The sequence below is a fragment of the Cupressus sempervirens genome, chromosome 8, assembly GCF_028749045.1.
Source record: "Cupressus sempervirens isolate cs-2001-9-10 chromosome 8, ASM2874904v1, whole genome shotgun sequence".
NCBI classification, from domain to species: domain Eukaryota; kingdom Viridiplantae; phylum Streptophyta; class Pinopsida; order Cupressales; family Cupressaceae; genus Cupressus; species Cupressus sempervirens.
The window spans coordinates 412,944,707-412,963,210 of NC_143125.1; the positions used below are offsets into that span (position 1 = coordinate 412,944,707).

Genomic DNA, 18,504 nt, shown 5'->3' on the forward strand with positions numbered 1-18,504 from the left:
CCATCAGATTCAGTATGTAAATTGTTTTTACTTTTTAGGTTTATACATAGTTACGACAGGGGTACTTGGAGATGCAGGAGATTAGTACTGGTACTGGCACAGTTAATTTTTTAAAATAGGAGATGATGGTACTTGGAGATGTCATTTTTTTCTAATATGATTTAATATTTTAGAAAATATCATGTCAGAACTTTGAAAATAGGAATAGTGTATCAGTCACAAGAACAATAAATAGTAAAGGCAATTTCCCTTTAAACTATTACGATGACAGGAAGTCGGTCATAAAACATTTTTGTGCCTCTCGCAAAAAGTCTACACTGTCAATAGATCCAATTACTATAGCTTTGTATGGAATTTTTTATCATTCAAAATATTGGCATGAAACAATATCCAGGCTTATTGTATTTATTTGTCTTTCTTTGTCGCCTTTGCATTTTACCATAAGTTTTCTGGCAAGAGTTGTCAATTTCTGGTTGGGAGACTTAAGAAATGGCAGAACATGGCGGCCAAAAGAACCTTGCACAACAGCAAGTTTTTGGAGATGTCTCTAGTATTGGAGACATGTCTCAAGGGGTGAGGGACGGGTCTCTGGATAACTGTTGTTTTATAGCTACTACTTTGTTTTTTTAAAACTTTCATTAATACAAAGGATGCTTGGGATTGGGATTGATGATCTGTTTATGGTAAAACAACTGTTGAAGATTGCAACTTAATTTTGAGTGCCTGGTAATGAATCTCACTCTAAATGACTCAGAATTGATTTGTTGTGTGGCTTGCTGATGATATGAAAGGACAAAAGATAGCTTAACTGATGATATGGAAGGATAAAAGATAGCTTAAAAAACTATGTACCCCGGGACATGGACTCGACATTTTTTGACCAGGTTCCTCACCAGAAATGTTTTAGAGAATTGTGGGGACAGCTAGAAATTCTCTCCCCCGCTGTCTGTTTGCATAGGAAATGTCCCTGGTATGGCAGCAAAAATAAGAGGAAATGACAGGGGATGACCAGCCATCTATGCAATGTCCTGCGCATGCCTAGATGTCTTCGGCAGTCAAGAACTTGTATAGACCCAGTTCTGATTGCTTTATATATCCTCAACCTGTATACTCTGGATGACCTGTTAAAGAAAACCTAAAGGCCAATTTTATATTATTTGCTGTGAAATAAAGAGCAAGTTGCTTCGAAGTTGGTTTAAGGAAATGAGATCAACAAAATTGAGGGTAGGTCACATTAAAAGTGTGAGCGGAGCTGCTATTGCTGTACTTTTTTTTTTCAAGTTTTAGTCTTTCCATATGCAAATTCCGATGCAGCTACATCTCAAGACAGGTGGAAGGCACATAAGTTCATATAAAATAGAAAAATGGAAGGGATGGTTAATTTTTTTAAATTGGAAAGCAAAACATTTCTAATTATATACTTAAAAAATGCTTCAACCTAGTGAATGATTTCAATAGATTTCATGTTTGAGGACGGTTGTATGTCAGATTTTGACACGATATTAGAATCATTCTTCTTTACTGTTATTTACATGGTGCGAAAGTGATCATATGGTTGTTTTGTATGTTGCATTGACTACATTACCCAAGACCAAGAAATGTAGACTGTGAATAAGCCATAAATAAAAGGCTAAAAACATATATATAGATGGTATTGTGTGCTGGATTCCCTTAACCTTTCTCGTATAAAATGCAAATTGCTCTAAGATCTTGGTTATCTCGGTATACCTGAAAGTTATAATTTTAGAAGCTTGTAAATGCACCTATAGGTACTATCAAATGACCAAGAGGTGTAGTTATTATAGGCATTTTTGGCCATACGTTACACATATACGTAGTTAGAGCTATTATTTAGCATTTTTTCTCTGTTGTTTATAGTCTGATAAGAATTTTATTATGAGTATGAATAGATTTTAGATGAGATACGCGAGTGTCAAAATAACTATTAAGCATAAGAGTGTCTTTTGAGGTCAATTAGTAACGTTTTTAATTAAGCTGATAGGCTTATTCTTAGGAACACTTCCACTAGATTGTTTTGATAATTTGGCATTGTCTTACCCGTGAAAAGGGGAAACAAGGCTGAAAAAAGTGGACATGGTGGAGGTTTCCGGTGGATAGATGCTGAACTTCATAACTGTCATTGTCATACTTGTTATTATGCCGTAGGCGTTCCCTATTTGAATGTGAGGAACTAAATTTTACATCCAACGGTTAACAGCCATGGAGTGTAAATGGACTACCATTGGAACGATATGAAATATAGATCTTTTTTATCTTTTCAATGTTCAACAAAGAGGAAAGCCATCACCTATGATGACGACCATTGAAGAATCTTCAATCGTTGATTTAAATGAAAAAAACAAAATAATGTTTGTAAAAATGGCAAAAACCAATCATATAAAGCACACATTCAAAAGAAAAAAGAAAAAAGAAAAATTGATGTGTCACAGACTTTAGAAACATTAGAGATTTTATTTAATATTTGTTAAAGCACAGCTATTAATCAAAAACGTAAGTCGGCTATCTAGGGACTCACAGAACGTTTGAAAGATGGCACGACTTACATTAAACATGGCGTCAGAGATGAATCCCTCGTACGCCTAGCCTACAAAATAAGCCCTCTTAAAAATAGGCAATTTGGGGCTGGAGCAGAAGTGCAGCAGAGCAGCTGGGTGAAAAAGGCGAAAATGAAGAACAGGGCGATCGCAGTACTTTTTCTGATCGCGGCGGCAGTGGCGGTGGCATTAGCGGAGGGGGATGGTGATCTGGTGGCCGAGTTAGTGAAATTGCAGGAACAGTCAGCGGGGGGCGTGATCCATCTGGACGATGCCTCATTGCAGCGCTATGCGGCAAGGGCGAAATCTCGATCGTATTCGCTATTCATCTTCTTCGATGCAGTACAGATGCGGGACAATGTGGAGTTGCGGTTGCAGGACCTGCACGCCGAATTCCAACTGATGGCCTCCACCTTTATCGAGAACAACCCTGGCCTCACAAAGCTTTTCTTCTGCGACATCGAATTCAAGGAGTCCCAGGCGAGCTTCGCTCTCATGGGCGTGAATTCGCTGCCTCATATCCGGCTTGTAGGTCCGGGCAACGCTAATCTGAAGGATTCTCCCGCGATGGAGATGTCGAGGGGAGGCACGGCTGAAAGCATGGCTGCTTTTGTTGAAGGGCAGACTGGCTTGCGTGTAGGGGAGATCGAACGCCCTTCTCCCGTTTCCAAAAAGCAGCTTCTTTTTGTGGGCGGGGTTGTTCTCGTGGCCGCCCCTTATGTGGTTAAGAGGCTTCTCACGCAACAAACCCCTCTTCACGACTCCAAGCTTTGGCTCGCCTTCTCCATCTTTGTCTATTTTTTCAGCGTATCCGGAGCCATGTATAACATTATTCGGAAGATGCCGCTGTTTATGGCAGATAGGAATGATCCCTCCAAATTGGTTTTCTTTTTCCAGGGATCGGGCATGCAGCTGGGTGCCAAGGGTTTTGCTGTGGGGTTTTTGTATACCGTGGTGGGCTTGGTTTTGGCGTTTGTCACTCATTTTCTGGTTTATGTGAGGAATCGGAACATGCAACGCGTTTTCATGCTTCTGGCCATGGCGCTTTCCTTCTGGGCTGTCAAACAGGTCATTTCTCTCGACAATTGGAAGACAGGTTATGCCATTCATGGTTTCTGGCCCTCTGCCTAGTTAATCGTCTCCCTTTTTGGTCCTTTTTTTCTTTGGCCAGGATCTATCTAAGGTCCTCCATGCTTTCCCACCGAAATTTTCTATTGTCTTGATGCGATGAATTCAAATACTTCTTTTCTTTAAAAATATTTCATACTTAGAATTTGCCTTATTCGAGCATAATTAAAATTGTTCTTCACTGAAATGCTCAGCAGTTGTCCTAAACTATAAGTGCATGAACTGCTTTATTTTCTAAGGCTCAGGTGTTTTTATTTATTTCTTTAATTAGCAGATCAAATAATTGGATATCTATTTCTATAGTTGGGAGCAGCTATAGTTCAGGATCTCAAAATTTAGCTGAATTTGGATAAGGGGTTGTAATTACAGGGCCACTGCTTCATAGAAATTTGTCACAAACTGCATATTTTGTTGTCTTCTCTTCTTTTTGTTTTCAAGATGTGACAATTACAAATATATTATACTAGGAGAGTTACAGTAAAACACTTGTCCATTTGTCGAGACTTGAGGATTTAGAATTACGGAGGGACAATTCTCTTGGAAGGAGGCAAACAATGTTTGGTATTAACTACAATCTAGTTTTAAAAAGTTGGAGCCCAGAATTTTTTTGCTTAACAGTTGTTTGTGGGGGGTGGGTGGATTAGAAATTTCTTCCACCAACTTAAAAGTTTTTACTTCCAGTTAATGACATTTGAGATTTCCACGGTTGGATTATAGGATCAATTTTGGAATGAAAAATTTCCTTTCTGAAATGAAATCACTGCACACCAATTTCTCAAAAAAATTCAATTGGTTTAATCAGCATTTGCTGCATCTATAATTTCATTTTTTACTCTTAGTGGTTGTAAAAGGCCATTAAATTTTCAAAACAGTGCTCATTGAGAAATGCTAATCCTTCTACGAGACCATTACCTAAGTTGGGGGAAAAATTATAAAACCGTTTACCCTTAAAAAATGCCCCTAAAATTTCAACAGTGGCTAGTACAAAAATCAACTAAGCATCTGCTCGGGTTCCTCTTACTACTTGATTATGTACATGTAATGATACTACTATATATTAATATGCAAGGCAAGGCAAGGCAAATGCAATTGTAATCTAATTCAAAATGTCCTGAGTGTTGCAGTGTTGATATCTTAACCAACACAATGATTTCCTTTATCGAGATTGAGCTCAAATTTAATACCCTAAATATCTAATTGTTTAGAACATAGCATTATTCCAACCTAAGAGGTGATTCCAATTTTCAAACTCTCTTATCAATCTTCAAACACAAGCCTTTTTAACACATATTGTCGTTTGTGTAGTGGATGGGTTTGAATGAAAAATAGATTATGTAGCCTAATTCACTATTCCGCAGACAACTTTCTTCATCAATTAGAATTATTGGAGCACAATGAATCAATAAAATAGATGTGCTCTGCTGCCCATTGGCCGTTTTGTCTTTTTCTGCTCTTCATAGCTGGCAAAAAGAACATTAAAGAAAAAGTTTAGTTATTCTTCTAATCGTAAGCATTAATAGGATGGATGCTTCTAGCTTAACTTAAGATTTTCTCTCTTTACTGCATACACTTTCTTCTGCAAGATTATTTTCTATAATAGCAAGAGTAAACAGATTCAAACCTCTCTCTATAGGTTATGTGCTATTGCCTATTTAAGACAGTTGCAAGCCTCTTTTTGATTTTACAAAATTACATTGATTCAATGCCCAATGCCTTAATACATTGATTCATTTTCGCTGAATTCACTTCTGGGAACACCATATGTGTCCAGTATGCGTAATTGTCAACAATATCAGTAAAGAAGACTGTTTGCAGTCAGTGATCCATGGGATGACCACCTGTTATAATGCAGCTGTTTTTGAGACAGGGACATCTTGGGGATGTGGGGAGTCTAGGGTGGTCCCAAGTCATTCCAACACCTCTGCCTGTTAGGGTGTGTTTCTAGGTTTTTCCGCTGTTTTTGTGATTGCAAGGAGACACTAAGACATCCCTGGGCCTTTCAGAGGTCTTGTTGTTGTCTCTCAAATGCAACAGAAACTCAGCCATCCTGTGTATTAAATGGCTGAAAAAAATGACATTTTAAAAGAAAATCAGACAATTTTTAAAATTCAGGCCACTAACCCTAACCTAAGTTGCAGTTTCAGATTCTAGTACGCATGTGGTTTGAGATCGGGTTCAAAATTCATTCAATTTTTTTGTGGTTGGGTTCGGGTTTGTTTTGAGTGTGTCTATTCAATATTTTTTAAAAGAAGATAAGATAAAATAAGATAAGATAAATTTATTAATGTCCAACAAGAGGCCACAAGGGTCTATGGGACTGAAAAGCATACAAGATAAAAGACTGCCAGCTGCATGAGCACCAAACGGTGCCAAGTAAAGAAAGCAAACAGGAAAAACAAGAAATACAAGAAGCAGCAAGGAGCACAAGATCAAGGCAAGGACTAAGGGTCCTTCCTCGGTAAGCAGAATAAATAAATAAATAAATAAATAAATAAATAAATATATATATATATATATATATATATATATATAAAAGTTCTGAAGGAAATAAGCTCATACGCCATTATGCTAATATTAAAGCAACTTAGCAAAATACACAACATATATGGTCGTTTTACTTCAAATGACAGAACAATGCCAAAATACACCACCATATCAATGTTTTGGTTCAAAACAATAATGTCAACATGAATAATTAGTCATCAGTGATCAAATCTCGTAAAAAATCATAAAATAAGTCATCATCATTGTGCTGTTGCAGATTAGAAGCAGAAATAGTGCCACTAGCATTAGTACTAGCAGTCATCATCCCAATGCTTTGATTCCCCTTTTTTGTAAGTATTGTCTTTGTGTGTTGTGAGCCTCAAGTTTGAATGCACAAAGTCCAAGTTATTTGCCTTCTTGGAGTTTAGTTGGTTGAGTTTTGTTGAGTGGTTGAAGGAGTATGTGCTCAAGTTCCTCTTAGATGATGATGAATTAGCAACCTATCAAGATTTACAGTTTTGAAATTAGAGAGTTAAGAGTTTTTAATAAATGTCTATAAAATATAATTCAGTATTCATCAACAAGAATTTAGAAATTAGAATCTTAAGAGTAAAGAATTTGTGATAAAATTTTGATGGCAATAGTTTGCAGGTGCTGGTACATTTGTCCATTGAAGTACTTGTTAGAAATAGATAATACTGAGAAGAGGGTGGGGGTGAAACAGTATTCTACAAACTTTTAACCACTATTGAATATTGTTAATTACTTTATAACATGCATATGAAAGTAACCAACAATGCTGAACAGTAAATAAATCCATATACGAAGAGAACTCATAACACCATATTTTGTTAACAGGGAAAACCCTGGTGGGGATGGTACCCACAAATTAATCCACTAAACAAAAGAATCCAGTTAAAGATATTGACCCTGTTTTTGTTTTAGTCTATGAAATACACATAGTGTCTTGGTTTTTGTTAGAGGACTAGGTCCTATTAAAAGCCTCAAACCTGTTAGGAGTTGGTATTGCAAAATGTATGTAAGGTGAGCGCATTGCTTAAACATGCAAATTATACAATGTAGTGCCTTTATACAAAATACACAGTGTCTTGGTTTTTGTTAGAGGACTAGGTCCTATTAAAAGCCTCAAACCTGTTAGGAGTTGGTATTGCAAAATGTATGTAAGGTGAGCGCGTTGCTTAACATGCAAATTATACAATGTAGTGCCTTTATACAAAATAGAGATGGATAGAAAAACCTCTTTACTATTGACTTTTGTACTTTGCATATCTTTGATCTTACATCAGAATTCACATCACATAACCTTCACATAAGTTTGCATATAGCATACATACTTCCCAACAACACACACACGCCGCAAGTTATGATTTCTTACTTATACCTTTCCTTTTTAGAAAACTCTATCTAGTCGGCCTCAATGCTTTCACACGTTTGGCTAAATGCAAAATTAGCTCATGCTAAATTAGGGTTAACATCTAGGATGTCGTCCCTAATTAGTTAAGCAATTATTTTGTTCCCAAAATAATTCTTGACTCATAATTATCACTTTTTTGCCATGCTCTGTTTTATCTGTTCACTGCCTTTATTGGTAAATTTGTCATAGCTAATTCTGTACAATTTGTACAGACTCGCGTACTTACACACTTCATCCTAACACTCCCTTCTACTCGTCCTTAACTGCGCATGTGCCAAATATCATTCTGTTATCCGTACACAATGAAATTGTTCATGTCTTGATAGCAAAACTTTCTTATACTTTGACAATTTTCTATCTTTGATTGTAGGATCTTTAACTGTACATTTTGCCATCTGATTCTAAGATATATGTTGTCATAAATGACAACCCTTACTCATCCTACTTAGCCATATTGCCAACAGTACCGCCTTTTATGAGTATCAACACGGTTCTTATCTTAAAGAGCTTCAAGAATACAATGATTAGTGCTTGCGAAACTCATGAATTCAGACCTTATTGCAGGTTATAGGTGCTTGAAAAAGAGTCTTTGAAGGGCTGCCTTGTTCCCTTGAGCAACTTTAGGATCTCTATATGAGGCAACTCTAGTGGTACTCCCCTTGAGGTCCGGTTGGTTAGAGATCTTGCGGTTCAATGCGAAGGCAACAAAATGCAAAGGGGTAGTCATTTTGTTCCATCTCTCTACCATGATTACCTTTAGCTCTATGAAGAAATTTTCATCAAGATCTTCCTATCTCTCATTTATGATATTTCTAATATTCTTAATCATGGAGTCAATGCCAACATATACACCACGCAAGCAAGGCTTTTTCGTGTCAATATAGATCATGCTCATTATAGGCTCAGTGAACTTTAGATTGTACTCAACATGATACCACCAAGAAGCATCTAGTATCATTGCCTTAATGACAATTGCCTTGGCACTATTAGCTTGCCTCTATATGCTCCAATTATCACCGGTTAGCATTCTAGACAATGCTTCGTTAACCTTAACAAGATGTCTGAAAACAATAGTGTTGGAGTTAAAGCAAGTCTTGACGACCTATTTTTAGATTAAAAAATCAAGATTAATTAGATTTAAAACGTAGAAATTTTACTAAAAATAAAGCGACTAGATTTCTAAAACATGATTAAATTTTAAACAATTGCACTTACCCTCAAGATCTCCAATTTTGAGAATTGTCTAAATATGGTGGTTTGTGACGAATATTTGGATCTCTTGTGCATCTCCATACATTTTTTTTAATCCACTCAATCTTAGTGCCATTTTTTTGCAGCATTAGGTTGAGTGAGTGCACAGCATAAGGTTTCTAAAAAATGTGTTTAAAACGCTCCACAACCAATAAGCTGGCAGCCCTACAATTTGTGGCATTGTTAGTTATTACTTGAACAACATTTTGAGGGCCAACTTGCTTAGTGGCTTGGATGAGATTCTTTGCAATAAAAGGACCGTCCTTCACCTCTCCTTCACAATCTGAACTTTCTGAAACATTGCACCTGTTGTGGACATTGTAGTAACATTGACCAAAGGATGATTTCTTGCACCTTCCATCTATCAGATACTATGGCCACACCTATTTTGATCCATGAATTGTTGATGGTTTGCATGAAAGCCTCTACGCTGGTCACCTCTATCTATTAAAGTGGTGTGTACCGTCTCATAACTAGGGCCTTTGAACCCCTTTGGAGCCTCATTAAGTGCTCTCACCATTTTTTGCCAATACGGCAAGCAAACAACATTAAATGACAATCCATATGCATAGATGCATCTAGCTATGACTTGCTTGGCAATGTCTCTAGCTTCATTTTGAAATGATGCTTCTAAGGGCCCCATTGCTCTCTTATTTGCAACCGGTTCTTGAGGAGGACGGAAGAATGGATGGCCCTTTGTGGGTGGTTCATCATGAGTGGAAGTTGAAGCCATAGATGATGTTTTTGCCTTTTTCCCAACATTTTTGCAAAGGATGAGAATTTGCCCTCCTAGCTGCTTTGTCTGTTTGTTTTTGTTCCTGAATATATTTGTTCACGATGTGGTTTGCAAGAAAGGTTTTAGGTAGCACCCCATAGCTCTTGGCTTTGCTATACAAAATTTAATTCCTTTTTGAAAAATAAAGCACAAATGTGCTCTCACTCTACTATAAGAGCTACTAAATCCCTTTTTGCAATGGCTGCAAATTCACATATAATCTACACCTAGCATTGGTTGAACCATTTCTACATATTTCAATAGTGGGGAGCATTTGTCTATTTTGAAGTGGGAGTTTCTGGTGCTAGAAGCACTTGCAGCCATTATTTGAATCTACAAGCAACAAACAGAGCAAAAATAAAAAAACGAAGAAAGCTCATTTCATTTCTGTTACTTGTAGCAAAATTGTTTTTACAAAATGAATCTAAATAAAAAAGTTGATGCAGATGAAAGTTTTGTTGAAACTTGTGTAAGTGCTTACTAAACAACAAATGCTTCTAAACAATAACCTTATGTTTGGAGACAAAAATGTAATAGCTGCGTGTATGGTTGTTGGAACCGCTGTGTGTATGATTAGACTTTACCAAACTGTTGCCTGTTGTTATTTTTGAGTCCTCTGTTGCTGTTGCCTTCAACACAAATGTTGTCTGGAAGAAATGCCTTTGCCTGTCTTTACCAAACCGTTCTGCCAAATCCATGTGTGTGTTTAGCGGCTTAGCCTTTAGGTTAAACCATTTATACCATGTGTGTTTAGGCTTATCATGTGCAAACAAAATGGAAAAAGTTAAAAAAATTTAATAACAAACATTTTTCGTTACTCAAAAGTCTTCCCATGCTAGAAAGTGGTTGCCTAGTTGCCTGAAAGTCGTTCTGGGTTGCACGAGCAGAAACAAATTTGTGCAAATTCAGAGGGAAGTCGTCTAGAGTGTTGCGTGAGGACTTTGAGGCGAATGTCCCTCTCTTTTGCCGACTTTACCATGAATTCAAACCGGATCCAAATCACCTCCGAACCAAACCATGACTTCCAGCCTGGACAGACAAATTTTGGTAACTTAGCCCTAACCTTCATGGTTTATGGACCCCACCCAAATCAAGATCCCAAACCTCACTCTAAATCCAGTTGCTTATTCACCTTGCCCCCCAAGATCCATCCCAACATCCTTACATTTTAAGACTCCATGGAACACAGGTTCTAGCAGCATGCCCAATCCTCCCCACCATTAAAATATCGTAGTCTATATTGTAACATTCTATTAATTCCCTTTTTGTCAACACATTTTATCCAAAATCCTCTGTTGTGCAAGAAGCGTACTGCATGAAAAATCACACCCTTTAAACTTAAATCGATATCTTGAGGCAGCTTGAAAAAGCTAAATGAAGGTTTATGGATCCTACCCAAATCAAGATCCCAAGCCTTACTCTAAATCTAGTTGCTTGGATACCCTGCCCCCAGATCCATCCCCACATCCCCCCATATTGAGACTCCATGGGAAACAGGTTCTATAAACATCCCCAATCCTTGCCATCATAAAGTATTGTAGTTTATACAGTAATATGCTTTTAAAAATTAACACCCTTTCTGTCAACACATTTTATTGAATTTTTTTAACAAATTTGATCTCAAATCCATCTTTGTGCAAGAAGTGCACTGCATAGAAAATCACAGCCTCGAAAGTTAAATTGATATCTTGAGGCCACTTGAAAAAGCTAAGTGAAGGTTTATGTACCCTAGCCAAATCAAGATCCGAACTCTCACTCAAAATCCAGTTGCTTGGTCACCCTGGCCTCAAGATCCGTCCCCACATCCTCCCATTTCGAGACACCATGGAACCATGCCCAATCCTTGCCACCATTAAAATATCATAGTTTATACAGTAACATTCTTTTTATACCCTTTCCGCAACACATTTTTATCAAGAACCCTTCTTGGTGCAAGATGCGCACTGCATGAAAAATCACACTCTCTTAGTTAGTTATCTTGAGGCAGCTTGTTAAAGCTAAATGAACTCACATAGCTGACAGCTTGGTTGTGCAAATTACCACTAGGATCTCCCTTTGCCTAACTTTTCTGAGCTTAGGTACATTGCTCATCTCTTTTGACCCGATGTCTGGTTTGCTGAATGCCCAAGGACAGGACAAGGCATACCCATAGAATCATTTTTGTGTACAAACAAACACACCATAAATTATACTTTATTACACACACACACACACACAAATATATGCTTCTGACAATAACTTGTGATGTTCTCTAGATTAATTTGGTTATAAGGGCCTATCCGAATGTATGGACAAAATTAATTCGATTCAAGGTTGTATTTTTGTTCACTTTTTCTTGAAGCATTTACTATTTAACTTTCTAGAGCAATGTTTCCAAACCTTGTTTAAATATATTGGTTTAGGATTTCGTGAACTTGGCTATTGCTGCAATCATCTTCCTAGTTATGTCTGATATTCATTTTATGATGTACACTTACATATATCTTGTGCTGATTTTAGGAGTGTCTGTCCATCAGATTCAGTATGTAAATTGTTTTTACTTTTTAGGTTTATACATAGTTACGATAGGGGTACTTGGAGATGCAGGAGATTAGTACTGGTACTGGGACAGTTAATTTTTTAAAATAGGAGATGATGGTACTTGGAGATGTCATTTTTTTCTAATATGATTTAATATTTCAGAAAATATCATGTCAGAACTTTGAAAATAGGAATAGCGTATCAGTCATGAGAACAATAAATAGTAAAGGCAATTTCCCTTTAAACTATTACGATGACAGGATGTCGGTCATACAACATTTTTGTGCCTCTCGCAAAAAGTCTACACTGTCAATAGATCCAATTACTATAGCTTTGTATGGAATTTTTTATCATTCAAAATATTGGCATGAAACAATATCCAGGCTTATTGTATTTATTTGTCTTTCTTTGTCGCCTTTGCATTTTACCATAAGTTTTCTGACAAGAGTTGTCAATTTCTGGTTGGGAGACTTAAGAAATGGCAGAACATGGCGGCCAAAAGAACCTTGCACAACAGCAAGTTTTTGGAGATGTCTCTAGTATTGGAGACATGTCTCAAGGGGTGAGGGACGGGTCTCTGCATAGCCGTTGTTTTATAGCTACTACTTTGTTTTTTTAAAACTTTCATTAATACAAAGGATGCTTGGGATTGGGATTGATGATCTGTTTATGGTAAAACAACTGTTGAAGATTGCAACTTAATTTTGAGTGCCTGGTAATGAATCTCACTCTAAATGACTCAGAATTGATTTGTTGTGTGGCTTGCTGATTAGCTTAAAAAACTATGTACCCCTGGACATGGACTCGATATTTTTTGACCAGGTTCCTCACCAGAAATGTTTTAGAGAATTGTGGGGACAGCTAGAAATTCTCTCCCCTGCTGTCTGTTTGCATAGGAAATGTCCCTGGTATGGCAACAAAAATGAGAGGAAATGACAGGGGATGACCAACCATCTATGCAATGTCCTGCGCATGCCTAGATGTCTTTGGCAGTCAAGAACTTGTATAGACCCAGTTCTGATTGCTTTATATATCCTCAACCTGTATACTCTGGATGACCTGTTAAAGAAAACCTAAAGGCCAATTTTATATTATTTGCTGTGAAATAAAGAGCAAGTTGCTTCGAAGTTGGTTTAAGGAAATGAGATCAACAAAATGGAGGGTAGGTCACATTAAAAGTAGGCCGTAGGCGTTCCCTATTTGAATGTGAGGAACTAAATTTTACATCCAACAGTTAACAGCCATGGAGTGTAAATGGACTACCATTGGAACGATATGAAACATAGATCTTTTTTATCTTTTCAATGTTCAACAAAGAGGAAAGCCATCACCTATGATGACGACCATTGAAGAATCTTCAATCGTTGATTTATTTTTAGGTTTGAGGTTTAGATTGATGTTGTCATCTATTATTAATGCCAATAAATTGGTATTGGATTGAGTGCAGATTTCATTGTTACAAATTATAGTTCAAATTTTAATCGTCAATGGTAGGTGGCCTAATATCTTTTCAAAAGAATAGTCAATTTTAGGGATCCATTTACTTTAAATCAAACAAGGTCACCTCAACATTTATAAAACATTTTTCCGCTAACATTTATTAAATAGGCAAATTGGCTAGGACTTTCTACTCCTGGTCATACCATTATTCTAGACGTTGCACCCTACTGTTTGGGACCTTATTGGCTGCCTCAACGTGGACGCTAGGCTTCTATGGCTATAGGTACGTATTGCTTTTCTACCATTTTCGTATTCCAATCAATGCACATAGCCATATCATTGAGTCGGGTCTCTTTAAATACCCTCCATAGCAGTGACACAAGGCGACTATGCTTGTCACCACTAGAACATTCCCATGGACTTCTTGCAAATCGACGACCCATATCCTGATCGAAGTTATTGCTTCACCAATTTGCAGTTATTGCAGTCTCGTTGGGAGATATTATTGCATACTAGCAATGTCTTTTAGGCGCCCTTTAAATACAATCGAGCAACCATACATGATTGGAGGACTATGCATTGGAAATGCATGCTACATAGAGAACAAAGGCTACCAAAACTCTTGTTTACTACAACATTTTCTCCGTTCTGCCATCTATTTCTTCCCCCTTCATTTTTTGTTATTTAGTAATAGGGATTTGCCATAGTTTGCTTAGTTTTGCTTGGAATGTTTTATGGTAATTATTTAGTTTATTCTTAATGATTATGACAGTACATATCTTTCAGCCTTTACTCATTATTATGTAGTTTTAAGTGAAAGAAATATCAGTCTAGGGTTGTGTGGGTTCTTTGCTGATAAACATTCTATTGTTGTGGAAGAGGTGGTCAGTGCGGCTGATTGGTGTTGGGTTTGATGGGGCATTTACTAGCATAATGATCTCTCCCACAATTGTAACATCCCAAAGGTGGCCCCTTTTTTCATTACTCTTATTATTTTTACTTGTATTGAAATTACTTTTAAAATCCTTGATTTTATTTCCTTTTGATTCTGGCTTGTTATACTTGAAATCCTTTAACTATTTTTTTTTTAGATCCATTATCTGCACCTTTCGTATTCTAGTTTGTTTTCCTTTACTATCCTGAATGGAGTCATCCCTCTTAATTTTGTAGTCGGGTAAATTTCTCTCAGTACTTATGTACAATCATGTCTCCTTGCATTAGGTTTTGGAAATCTAGTAATTTTTGGTCATAAAAGGTTTGGGGTAACCAACAATTCTTAAAAATGGTTACAAAATTTTTCCAAGTAATCTCAATGGTTTTAATGTTTTGCTCAACTTTGGTGTTTCCCCACGATGCGACAACTTCTCTAGTAAAGTGGTATATTCCCCAAACCACATTTGAGGTTTCTGAAAAGTTTCTAATTTCAAAATACTGTTCCATTTTAGTTAACCAAGCTTTTGCATCCTCTTCGGATTCAAAATTGACAAATTTGAGTAGTTTGATTTTCTTAATATCTGCTGACAGATTAGTCACTATTTCTTGTTTCTTTTGTTTTTCAGTTTGAGTGGGTGAAGAGGTTTTTGTATTATATCTAGAGACTCCTGTCTCTATTCTAAGAGGAGGTGATGATTGTGTTTCCTCATGGTTATGCCCCATTTGGGTTGCCCTCTCATTCATTTTCTTTGCCATATTATCCAACTTTAGTTGCATTTCTTTCAAAATTTGAAGTAACGAATCGGTGGATGATTGAGTGTTTTCACGAACAATGCCATGCTCTGCAACATTCTTGTTGTTGCTCATTTTGTTTGTTTACTAGTTTAACCTGCGAATTTACAATTTTTTTAAAAAGTGTGTAAAAATGTACCTGCAACAATTAAAAGAGTTTTGCGAGTGCATATAACAAATAAATAAACCAATTTATTTAATTAACTAAAATACTTTGCTGCTACATTCATGGCAGCCATATTTACAAAAATTTCCTCTATTGAGGATATTTACATAATGGAATTTAATTTTGCTTCTCAGCATTCAATTCTGATTTAGATTTTTACATATCCCACACCATTCAGGATTTGTGGAAATTTAGAAGAGAGTTACCCTGACGAGTGTTCCAGTTTTGAATTAGTTTGTTCCTATATGTTGCTTTACTAGCAGGAGTCCACTTGACTCTTACTTTCTTCATTCATTGCAAGGCGTGGTTCAAGGTTTCATTGTCTTGGGGCATGGAGCAACAAGTGTAGTTGAATTTTGGCATGTTTTTAATTAAATATGAGATGGGATGTCGAGCCTTCTTGTGAGGTGTTTTACGTACTTGCATCCTGTACAATTATTCTAAGAATTTTTCAGGTTTACATGAAGGTAGTGTGCCCTAGGTTTAGTGTTGAACCCAGTGCTTTGATACCATATGTAAGAAACGGTTTTTCCATAACAAATACAAAGACATTTTATAAAGAGATTCATTGAATAAATAATTGAATTCCTTTTCATATGACACTAATTGTTTTAACTATCAACAATTAATTGAAATAACCATGTTCAACTGAGATAACTATATCACTGATCAATTGAAATAACTAGTTTAACGATTAATTGAAAGTAACTGTATCGATGATTAACTGAAATAATTAGATTAACAATTACTTGAAAATAATTGTATTTATGATCAACTGAAAATAACTAGATTAAGGATTAACTGAAAATACCTGTATTTATGTTCAATTGAAAATAACTAGATTAACGATTAACTGAAAATAACGTTATCTATGATAAACTGAAAATAACTAGATTAACAATTAATTATCTTTTCTACATACAAGAAGTAAATGCTTATCATGGAAACAAGAAAAGAAACATACAAGTATCATCCGATGGGTCTTTAGCAGGTTTTGCAAGCCTTGACTTCGGTAAGAGGAGAAGCATTGACTTAGTGTTAACCTCCCAACTTCGAACCATACTTATCTCCACACAATCTATTGAACTAGAAAGGCCCTCCCTACCTCGGGATCAGGCTTGGGATATTCTTAGTCTAGCCACCTAAGCATCTTGGTGTTTAAATTGTCCGCACAATTATGGGCGAACATGTCTACAGAATTGACACCATTGACACCAAGTGTTCAATAGATGACATCATGCCTTTAAACTACCTTGGTCAAGGTTTTCTGATGGGTTTAATGACCCGATCAACGCCGCTCAACTTAATAAGAAACATTATTAGGGACGAGCATGAGCTATTAAGTAAGATTTATTTAATTAGATTTAATTGATCAAGTTTGATTTCACCTATTGTATCCTTGCAGATTTCATCTCACCTCTTCACCTTTTCCATGGCTAAACAACCGGTGAGTCCTAGGTGTTCGAAATTTTAGAGCAACCGACTCTTAATGATTCATGAAGATTATATACTTAAAACATTTCACAATTTGTAATTACATGATTATGTTCTTAAAAATAATAATTGCAAAAATAACTATTATCCGATTCCAAGGTCTATTGGCAAAGATAACTTATGATTTCATGTTATAGACACTTCACTATGCTTATTGGTAAGCAACTCCCTAGAGTTATTTAGTTATAAATGAAGATAATCTATAGTTGTAGCTATAGAAATTGATTTGTAAAAACATTGGAATAGCATTAATTTGGAAATGATTATCACATGACCTGATATAAATTCGGAACTGTTTGAAGTCTTGCAAATGGATTGGTAATCAACCCTTCTTTGGTTGCTTGTAGATGTAACCACAGTCTGTAAATAGTTACTTTATCTTCAATAAGGAGAGAGCATATATGACAAACTGTATTAGAATGGAACTGAAATGGAAAAGGTTTTCAATAGTCTTGGAGATATTCAATGGTTTTATAGTAGAGTATCAATTATGAAGGAAGCCACATTAAGCAAGGAAGAATGCCACATTAAAAGGAAAATGGGAATGAGTGCTCTTGCGTCTTTGTCTCTCCCGACTCATGATATAAAAAGGTTTTAAAAAGACTCTTTGGCTTCCCTAACTTAAAGAACATTTGTCAATTAAAAACGCCAAGTGTTCAATCAGTTTCAAACAAGGAAAAGATAAAAGATGGAAAAAGAGTTGGAAGGTTATAATTCAAAAATTATTATGATTTATATTTATATACGTACATGTAAATATATTGGTGAGATGACATCATTTTATTATAAGAAAATAATATGATGGTGTCACTTCATATATATATATATTAGGATAGTTTAGAAATAATTACATAAATAGAGTAGAGTCTGAGAATTAACATAACTGTTCACACCCCCATTGCATATACAATTACAAAATTTGGGGGTTATAGTACAATTATAACTTGAGCAGCTGAAAGAAAAACTAAGTCACATTATGAAACAACCATTTACATATAAATAAATAAAAAAAAACCTAAAGAGATGTCATCTAATCCCAGCCATCAGTGTGGCTACCTTGGTCATTATGGACCACTGGAGTCTCCTCAAAAGTCGGATTCTCCTCTAGTTGGATCCCTGCATCCCCTCCAGCTAGAGCATTACCCTGATTGGAGTAACTATTGATATGCAAACCATTAATCGTTTTGTTCAAATCCTCCACTTCAGTGGAGGCTAGAAAGCTTTGAAACTCTGCAATGTAATTCACAGCTTGCACTTGATCTTTGTTTATCATCAAGCTGCCTTCCTGCACTAGCATCATGAACTCACTCCTTATAATGTGAAGAACCAATGAAACTTGTGACATGATATTAAGATGTGTAAGTTTAATATTAAACTCAGTAAGTTTCCTTCTCTCAGCTTGAAAGATTTCTTTGTTCTTGTCCTTCCAAAGAGTCAATAAAACCTCAACTGTAAGTGCAAACCAAAAGTTATTAAGTTTAGAATCAAATTTTTCCACATAGCCTGCAAGAAAATCACTCCAAGAAATACT

General features: G+C 36.2%; 1 pseudogene across 1 annotated transcript; it reads left to right on the plus strand.

Moving 5' to 3' along the window:
• Positions 1-682: 682 nt before the first annotated feature.
• On the plus strand, positions 683-3,837 carry LOC149543016 (putative dolichyl-diphosphooligosaccharide--protein glycosyltransferase subunit 3B pseudogene; annotated as a pseudogene). Its single transcript, XR_016355582.1, has one exon. The product of XR_016355582.1 is annotated as a putative dolichyl-diphosphooligosaccharide--protein glycosyltransferase subunit 3B pseudogene (transcript).
• Positions 3,838-18,504: the final 14,667 nt, after the last annotated feature.